We start from the raw sequence: 10,332 nt of genomic DNA on the forward strand, positions 1-10,332 counted from the left end.
ATTGGTCCCAACTACTAACAAACTTAACATTTCACGGTACTTCAATAAATATATGCTACTACTTAGTAAATCTTAAATGATAATTAAAAAATATATATTGTACTTACAAAGTCTTAAATGTTCATCAGCAAATATGTAAGTCTAAAAAAATTCAATTTAAAAATAATAAACATATTTTGTATTGAAATATGAAAGAATGGTTTTGCACGTGTGGTAATTCATAAATTCCTACTTTCAAAAATACTAGTTTAGGGAGTATAAAATAAGTCTGACATTGATCTCATGAGAAGCATGAATATTCATTATATACATGTGTAAACATATAAAATCTGAGCTAGAAATTCATTGGTTTTTCACTTATCATTTGAAAGAGGCCAGAAAAAATAATACTACTTCTCAATTTGATTAGAATCTTGCTTGGATTCGTCATAGCTACAAATCTCGAACGAGACATATATATATACTAATTGTTGTGGTAATTGTTTTTTCTCTTTTGATAGTAAATTGGAAATTATGGAATAAGGATAACACACTGTCCTAACATGAATCCGCGAATTTCTGATGTTAGTGAATGCAGGAAAATACAGATCACGACACAAAGAATTTACGTGGTTCGATTTACTGAAGTAAATCTACGTCCACGGGAAGAAAAGAGGGCAGAGTTGTATTGCTTGATCTGTTTTCTACAGCTTACAAATACAAACTTGCTATTTGATATTTTTTCTCTAGAGAGCGAGAGAGAGCCTCTCTGATCTATCTGATCTAAGTTCTATTTATACATTGAACTAAGATCGTGGCTTGCATCACCACTAATGATGGTTGTGGATGTCGTGGAGGTCATGCGATCCTGCATGGGCCCACTATCCTGCATGAGTTAATGACTGCTTGACACCACTAAATAGATCGTGGGTGTAGTGGAGATCGTGGAGGTTCTGACATGAGTTGACGATCTCCCAGTTCGGTCAAATACTGAGACCGAACTGCTGAACTATTGCCGAGCAGCTTTTGCCGGTCTGAGAGTAGAGCTTGATTGGTCGGCTTTTACCGAGCTGTAGGCTGGGGCCGAACTCTTTGGTAATGCCGAACTGATTGGTTGGCTTTTACCGAGCTGTAGGCTGGGGCCGAACTCTTTGGTAATGCCGATCTGATACTCTTCCTTGGGCTTTGGGCTGATGGGCCGTCACTGCTGTTGGGCTTGTTTAGTCCGTACTCCATCACTACCCCCCCCGAAAAGCGAAGTGAATTACTTCGGCGAAGCGAGTCACTTCGGTATTCTGGATAAAGGTACGGGGTAAGTTGATGTTTGTCTTTGGTCTGATGAAATAAACATCTTTGACCGGACTCGTCTTTGGTCTGATGAAATAAACATCTTTGACCGGACTCGTCTTTGGTCTGATGAAATAAACATCTTTGACCGGACTCGTCTTTGGTCTGATGAAATAAACATCTTTGACCGGACTCGTCTTTGGTCTGATGAAATAAACATCTTTGACCGGACTCGTCTTTGGTCGGATGAAATAAACATCTTTGACCGGACTCGTCTTTGGTCTGATGAAATAAACATCTTTGACCGGACTCGTCTTTGGTCTGATGAAATAAACATCTTTGACCGGACTCGTCTTTGGTCTGATGAAATAAACATCTTTGACCGGACTCGTCTTTGGTCTGATGAAATAAACATCTTTGACCGGACTCGTCTTTGGTCGGATGAAATAAACATCTTTGACCGGACTCGTCTTTGGTCGGATGAAATAAACATCCTTGACCGGACTCGTCTTTGGTCGGATGAAATAAACATCTTTGACCGGACTCGTCTTTGGTCGGATGAAATAAACATCTTTGATCGGACTCGTCTTTGGTCTGATGAAATAAACATCTTTGACCGGACTCGTCTTTGGTCGGATGAAATAAACATCTTTGACCGGACTCGTCTTTGGTCTGATGAAATAAACATCTTTGACCGGACTCGTCTTTGGTCTGATGAAATAAACATCTTTGACCGGACTCGTCTTTGGTCTGATGAAATAAACATCTTTGACCGGACTCGTCTTTGGTCGGATGAAATAAACATCTTTGACCGGACTCGTCTTTGGTCTGATGAAATAAACATCTTTGATCGGACTCGTCTTTGGTCTGATGAAATAAACATCTTTGACCGGACTCGTCTTTGGTCGGATGAAATAAACATCTTTGACCGGACTCGTCTTTGGTCTGATGAAATAAACATCTTTGACCGGACTCGTCTTTGGTCTGATGAAATAAACATCTTTGACCGGACTCGTCTTTGGTCTGATGAAATAAACATCTTTGACCGGACTCGTCTTTGGTCGGATGAAATAAACATCTTTGACCGGACTCGTCTTTGGTCTGATGAAATAAACATCTTTGACCGGACTCGTCTTGTCTCCTAATTTGGCGAGTTTTATCGCTCGGATCGGACTTTCCGTTGTCCTAATTTGGGGATCGGACTTTCCCTTGTCCTAATTCGGCGAGTTTTATCGCGTGGATCGGACTTTCCCTTGTCCTAATTCAGGCAAGTTTTATCGCGTGAATCGGACTTTTGTTGCAGTTCGTTTCAGACGAAGTGCTTGATTCTTAAGCTGAATTGTGGTCTTGTATCCTCTTTAGAAGCTTGGACTTCACAATCGTTAGCTTGCAGCTCGTTTCAGACGAACTGCTTGTTTAAGCCGAATTGTGGTCTTGTATCCTCTTTAGAAGCTTGGACTCACAATCGTTAGCTTGCAGCTCGTTTCAGACGAACTGCTTGTTTAAGCTGAATTGTGGTCTTGTATCCTCTTTAGAAGCTTTGACTCACAATCGTTGGCTTATTGCAGTTCGTTTCAGACGAACTGACATCTCTTCGGTACGGAGGAGATGGAGTTCTCCTGTGGTTCCGGTACCGAGGAGGAACAGGAACATGTCGGGGTTGAGGATTCTTCTTTCCGGAAGACACGGCACTACTGCGGTAGTGACTTTCATGTCTGGAGGAGGAAGGAGAATCCACCCTTTTCGTCTTCGGCTCTTGGCTCTTTTGCAGGAAGGCTAAGAACTCATCCTGCTTCTCAGCCAAGAACAGCTTGACAGCCTCATTCAAATCAGGCTGCTGGGAAGACTCGGTGTGTGGACCTTTTGAGCGGCTTGTTCCTTCTCCGTGAGAACTGGAAGTAGATTTTTCACGAGGCTGCTTTCCAGGCCTATGGGCTGCTGGATTAGCTTCCTCATGGTTATCACGGACGGAGGCACGGGTGTTATGTGATCTGGTATGCATTTTTTTGGTAGAAGAGGATCAAAAACTCGCTTTATCACAAATTTGGTTCTCTGTTTCCCACAGACGGCGCCAGTGATGGATCCGCGAATTTTTGATGTTAGTGAATGCAGGAAAATACAGATCACGACACAAAGAATTTACGTGGTTCGATTTACTGAAGTAAATCTACGTCCACGGGAAGAAAAGAGGGCAGAGTTGTATTGCTTGATCTGTTTTCTACAGCTTACAAATACAAACTTGCTATTTGATATTTTTTCTCTAGAGAGCGAGAGAGAGCCTCTCTGATCTATCTGATCTAAGTTCTATTTATACATTGAACTAAGATCGTGGCTTGCATCACCACTAATGATGGTTGTGGATGTCGTGGAGGTCATGCGATCCTGCATGGGCCCACTATCCTGCATGAGTTAATGACTGCTTGACACCACTAAATAGATCGTGGGTGTAGTGGAGATCGTGGAGGTTCTGACATGAGTTGACGATCTCCCAGTTCGGTCAAATACTGAGACCGAACTGCTGAACTATTGCCGAGCAGCTTTTGCCGGTCTGAGAGTAGAGCTTGATTGGTCGGCTTTTACCGAGCTGTAGGCTGGGGCCGAACTCTTTGGTAATGCCGAACTGATTGGTTGGCTTTTACCGAGCTGTAGGCTGGGGCCGAACTCTTTGGTAATGCCGATCTGATACTCTTCCTTGGGCTTTGGGCTGATGGACCGTCACTGCTGTTGGGCTTGTTTAGTCCGTACTCCATCATTATGGAATAAGGATAACACACTGTCCTAACATGAAGGCTGTCTTACCCTTAATTTAATTAACCAATTCATGAATCTATTTCCTGTGCATTATGTCCTATATTTGTGAAAAAAAACCATCCATTTTCACAAAATGTCAATTTTACATTATATTTTCATTTCATCCATTCTAAGAAGATTTCAAGTTGAAGAAAATATTTTTGAAGTATGGTTGGAAAACGTGGAGAATGAAAGGATAATTTCTATCTACTGAAAAACATAAAGAAAAGTCAAATACTACAAAATTCTGAGTTTTTTATTTTCTTCGAATGAAACACATGTTCAATTCAGATTGTTCTATCCATATTAATTTATTCTTGGAACATGTGCTTCTCATTAGTAAACTTTTGTTATAAATTATTAAATATAATTTAAAATAAATAACATATTTGTCGGAGACTCGTTAAAAATTGAAAATATATGGAGTAGATAGTAAAATACCATTAATGATAAAATCTTCTGAATTTGATTTTCTTATTGACTTTTTTCAGTTATCTTATTATATTATATATATATATATATATATATATATATATATATATATATATATATGTATATATAGGGTTGTGATCAATTGAGATTTTTTAGCCTAATTGAGAATTGAGATGCATTATAAGCCACTCATTTTTATTAAATGAGTGGTCCAGAATTTGCCACATGGAAAATATTTTTACATTAATTAATTGTGAAAGGGCATATTTGTAATTTCATCATATATTTTATTTAATAAATATTTTTTTATTTTTTTTAAAAAAATTATTTTTTTTCGATTTTTTATTTTTTTATTTTTTTATTTTTTTTTGTCAACTACATATACAATTCATGTCAACTACACACATGTAATGTCAACTACATATACAATTCATGTCAACTACACACATATAATGTCAATTACACATATATAATGTCAATTATAAGCTGTTGACATTTGATGTGCAGAGCTATTGACATTTGATGTGCAGACTACACATCGTAGTTGACATAATGTCTCAGTAGTTGACATCGCGCGAAAATTTTAAAAAAAATTAAAAAAAATTAAAAAAAAATTAAAAAAATTAAAAAAATTAATTTTTTTTTAGTTGTTGACATTTTAATACGAGTTGTTGACATTTGATATTCTGGCTATTGAAATGAAATGACGATAATACCCCTTAGTTGACATAATCTACTTGCAGTTGACATTTCAAAATGAGTGGCTGAAAATGCATCTCAATTCTCAATTAAGCTAAAAAATCTCAACCTAACAAGACCCTGTATATATATATATATATATATATATATATGTTTGTAATAACACATGGTGTGCAATAAATTCATTTAGTGGGTAGCAATTGTTACCGGACGTAGTGGAGAGTGGACATATAAATATTCCATGGACCTCCTTTGCCTTAATACTTATTTTTACTTTTCAAAAAAACTGTCTAATCAAGGGAGTGAATGAAATCCACTTTCATAAAGTGCACATTTTGTGGTGCAAAATGGTGATGGAGGCATGGCATTGTGCCACCCATATTGATTACAACATCTATGTTGAAATGCGACAATGTCACACTATATCCAACCACATCATTTTAATATGACAACCCAATACCAAATTTATAAAATATTAATGATGAAATAATTGCGAAATGGAAAATTTATTAGGTGACAATATTAGAGCATCTCCAGTAAGACTGGACGTCAAATAGCCCTCACATAGCCTTCACACTGCCACATCATCAGCACTACAATTCTCCTGCCACATCAACTGGACAGCAAATAGCCCTTACATAGCCTTCACACTAACTATCCACATCACTAATAACAATTATATAATTTAATTTACACTCGTATCAACATACGGAATTTAATTTACGAGACAAATACGGAAAATTCGAATAGTAATATTAAAACTTAAAAAGTACATTAATTTTTAAAAAAAAGTACAATAATTTTAAAAAAAGTACAAAAATTAAAAAGTACATTAATTTAAAAAAGTAAAACAAAATTACTCATCGCCGCCGTCCTCGTCTCCGGGAGGCGGGGGAGTCTGAGACCATCCCCCGGGAGTCACTGGAGTACCTTCGTAGTTGTTCTCCATTGCTCATTATTGATCTTGAACAGAAAGTAAGGTAGAGAGAGTACTCGTTAAAACAAGTGGTGCGAATGAAAATGACGTTCAAAGCGCGTATATATAGTGTTTTCGAAAAAAAAAATTTAAAATCTGACGCCGGTTTGACGCCGAATAGGGGTCCTACAATGGCGCCGTGAGGATCGGCGTCGGAACCGGCGTAATCGCGCGAATCGGGATGGCCACGCCGATTTTGATGCCGATTTCGCCGACGCCGGTTCCAATGGTTCGGCGTCAGAACCGGCGTCGGCGAAAAATCGGCGTCGCGATTTTGACGCCGACATTGGAGATGCTCTTAGGTAATCAGATCATCGTTCTTGATAAATCTCTAAGTGATTTACCTAACACGCTATACATAGGGGGTGAGATAATAATTTTGTTTTACATTTTTTGTTTCTTTGCTTGTCTTTTTACTTTTTTCTCGTGATTGAAAGACTTTTTGCTTCGCTTGGATAGCGTATATTGAAGGATTTTTTTTTTGTCTTTGAAAGCTTGTTGTGAGTGGCTTGATTTAATAGTTGCATTTAGAAAATATAATAGTAATTGAGACTTAGAAATACTACTATTTTCTTTAATATGCCATAACATACTGTTGTGTCAAGTTTATATTCAATTTCGGTTTAAATAAATCCACACTATTAGTGTTTATTACCTAAGACTCGTTCCTAAAAACTGTTCGTATCTCTAAGGGAAATTGTCATTTACTTTATACTCCCACCGTCTCACTTTAGGAGTCTCGGTCACTTTTGCACACATGTTTTGTAAAAATCATAATATATAGTTAAAATGGAGAAATGGTAAAGTAAGAGAGAGATTAAGGTAGAGAAGTGTCTTGTCTATATTATTTTGTCTATTACTTTATCATTTCTCCACTTTAACTATTTATTATGATTTTTACAAAATGAGTGTGCAAAAGTGACCGGGACTCCTAAAGTGGGACGGATGGAATAAATTTTTAGTTGACTTTGTTCAATCTCATAACTTTCAAACTTATCGAATGAAAAAAATAATTGAATTTTGGTCGATCATAATTTTTTTGTTAACTTCTGGAAAATGATCAATTATACTACCATATTCATTCACAATCCATCCGGCGAATAAGTGCTCTAAAAATTAAAAATTAGTATTAAAAATATTACTAATTGTTAAGTTCACTGCATTCTCATTTGTGTAGCACAAAGAGTACTTGATTATAATAAAAACCGGATAATAATCTCATCATACTGTTGCTTACTGCATTTGTGAAATTAAATTGACTTCTCAGATCAAAGATTACTAACTAAGAAATTTTAAGTACGTCTCTATTGTATTTCAACCTTTTCTCACATTTTATTCAGAAATTAGTACTACTAATTATTTTAGCAACTTTTTATAGTGCAAATAAATAAAGAGTGTGGACCTAATTAATTCTATTGAAAGAACGTCTCATATGACTTTGGTCATACCACGGCGTCGTTTCTTGATTGAGGGAATCCGAAAAATATGTAATACTGAAATTCAATGGTTTTGCTTTGCGCTTAATTTAATTAACTCTTTAAAAATCTCATTTCCTTATCGCATTCAAGATTAATTCAATGGTTTTGGTTTTGCTTTGTGTATTTTTTTTATGACATTATAAGTTTGTCCTGTAAACTACTATGTCGGGAATCGACAGTTAAATGATGTAATGTAAACATCAATGTGTGCCATGTCTGATTAAATTTGAGCAAAATTGGATTTTGTGGGAATATTTTCTTTTCCGGAATTTTTCACTCTATTATTAGAAATTTCATGTAATGCATTAATATATTTTCTTGTTGTTTCTATAAGATTATTTTAAGATCGGTAAACGTTTATGTAATGCATTAATATCTTTTCTTGTTATTTTTGAAAGATCATTTTAAGATTGGCTATTTACTTATATAGAAATCAAAAGGAATTGACTCATACATAAGCTATTGTTTGAGTTTGAGGTTTCACGAAATGGATTGGATTTCAACAAGATTAATTATGCTATTTTACTTGTTGACTTAACTTAAGTCACTTAATATCAATATACGAATTCAACATTACTCAAAATAGATTTGGAGTGTTGATCTAAAACATGGCATGTAAGTTTGAATATACTTTTAATTGTACAAAACCAAACTCAAAATAGATTTGGAGTGTTGATCTAAAACATGGTATGTAAGTTTGAATATACTTTTTTAATTGTACTTAATTACTTGCAACCACCTCTTGCTAATACACTTCCTACTCTTCTAAGCTATAGAAGAGTGTGGAATTAAGCCTTCCTAAAATGGAATTTGGATTTTGATTTGATTATTATAACTGATAATAAAATGGTTAATTCGCTGCATCCTTTTGAAAATGTGAACATAATATCTGTGCCTTAATTTGTTGCTTATACTCCTGAAAAATACTTTTGAGAAAGAAACATATATTACATCCGGTCAATGTTCTAAACTAAAACCTTTATTTCTTAATTTTAAAGCTAACCCCTTATTAGGTAATAATACTTGTTGAATGCATAATATTGAAAGGAGGCCAATGTTCTAAAGTAAAAACCCTAAGAAACTATAGCAAGACAAGGGGCCCGAACCGCCCGGTCATCCTCGAGCAGGCCCTCGGCTTGAGTGGGAACACTACGTAAATTTGTCACCATATTGTTGTTTGTGTCTGCACCCTTGGGCCTTGGTCATAAACTCTTTCAACTAATCCAATCGATTAATAAAAACAATAGACATATTTCACATTCTTAGTTTGCCGATTTTGAAGCTTGATGGTGTTCAACGGAATTTGCACAATTCAACACTCTACATCATTGATTCATTGTTAATGTTAAGGAACAAATATTTATTTCCAAAGTATTTATATTTTGTCCTTGTAAATTAATAGTAAAAACATAATCGACATAATATGTTATGCACACTTGTTCTTAATAAATTACAGAGATGAAGGACAGATTGTTGTGAACTAAAAGAATTTTAAAAGGGGGATATATATGTGGACAAATAAAGAGGTTTTGGTCTTCTCTTTTGTTAAATTTAATAATACTGACTTTAACGTCTTGAATGAAAACATTAATAAGTACTCACGAGAGGATGATAAATGAACCGAAACATTGTAATTAATAATTTTTTATATATTTAGTTAGTAAATTGAATTGATTATTAGGGATTATCACATCATAAGTATTTTATTATTTCATTATTAAAATGATATTAAAATAATATTTTGTTGTACGAACTACGAGTAAGTGTGTGGTATCGAAAGGTAGGAGAATTCTCTCCATGTGTATTTACCACATTATTTATTAGCAACTTTTCTGGTTTATCCCCTACTTGTCTATGTCATACGCCCATACCTAATATTCTTCATGGCCTAAAATTCATATTTTAATAAAATGTTTATGCGTGCATAAACTATTGGAGAAGAATGCAATAATCTAATGGGGTGACCTATTGCACTAATAAGTTATTCAATGACCTAATAGTTAAGATGAGACCCCAAATATCCAGAGGAAGTGATGCACCTCCAAAGCAACAAATGTGAGCCACATGTAAAAGTTTATTTTCTTTTAAACACCAAACTAATGCAATATACAAATATCAAACCGACCACCACATATAAACAAAGTTCCCACTTTGCACCCTGCTTATTTTATAGTACTAATGTCATTGATTTGCTTTTCATTCACTCCTAAACTTTTGTTAGGATCCATGAATGTTAGGACCATCAATCCCTAATTGAAGTTTAAATTATTCTCACGGTGCTAAATCATGCCTATTGTACCTAGATTATTGCTTACAATCTAAATATTTTGAATTTAAAATTTTCAGGGATTAATGCTTAAAAAACCTCATAATTGAGATTTTCTATTTAAATACTGTTTAATGTTGAAAGAGAAAGGTTTTTGTAGATTGTTTTACGGTATGATCCGTTCAAGAAGGGATCATATACTTTTGATAAGTATTCGTTTGTAGAATCCTTATAACATAATCTAGTTCTTGTTTTCAGTTTTCTCAAAGAAAAAGCTTCTTTGCCTAGAGTTTTAATTCGATTTTAAATTTCATTATTGAAACTTTTACTTTTTTTCTTTTTTTGGGTTTAGGATTGTATTGTATAGTTCATTCCTTCATTACATGAAGATCTTGAAAGATGGGGAAATATCCTTTTTTAATTAT

The sequence above is a fragment of the Salvia splendens genome, chromosome 2, assembly GCF_004379255.2.
Source record: "Salvia splendens isolate huo1 chromosome 2, SspV2, whole genome shotgun sequence".
Classification (NCBI taxonomy): domain Eukaryota; kingdom Viridiplantae; phylum Streptophyta; class Magnoliopsida; order Lamiales; family Lamiaceae; genus Salvia; species Salvia splendens.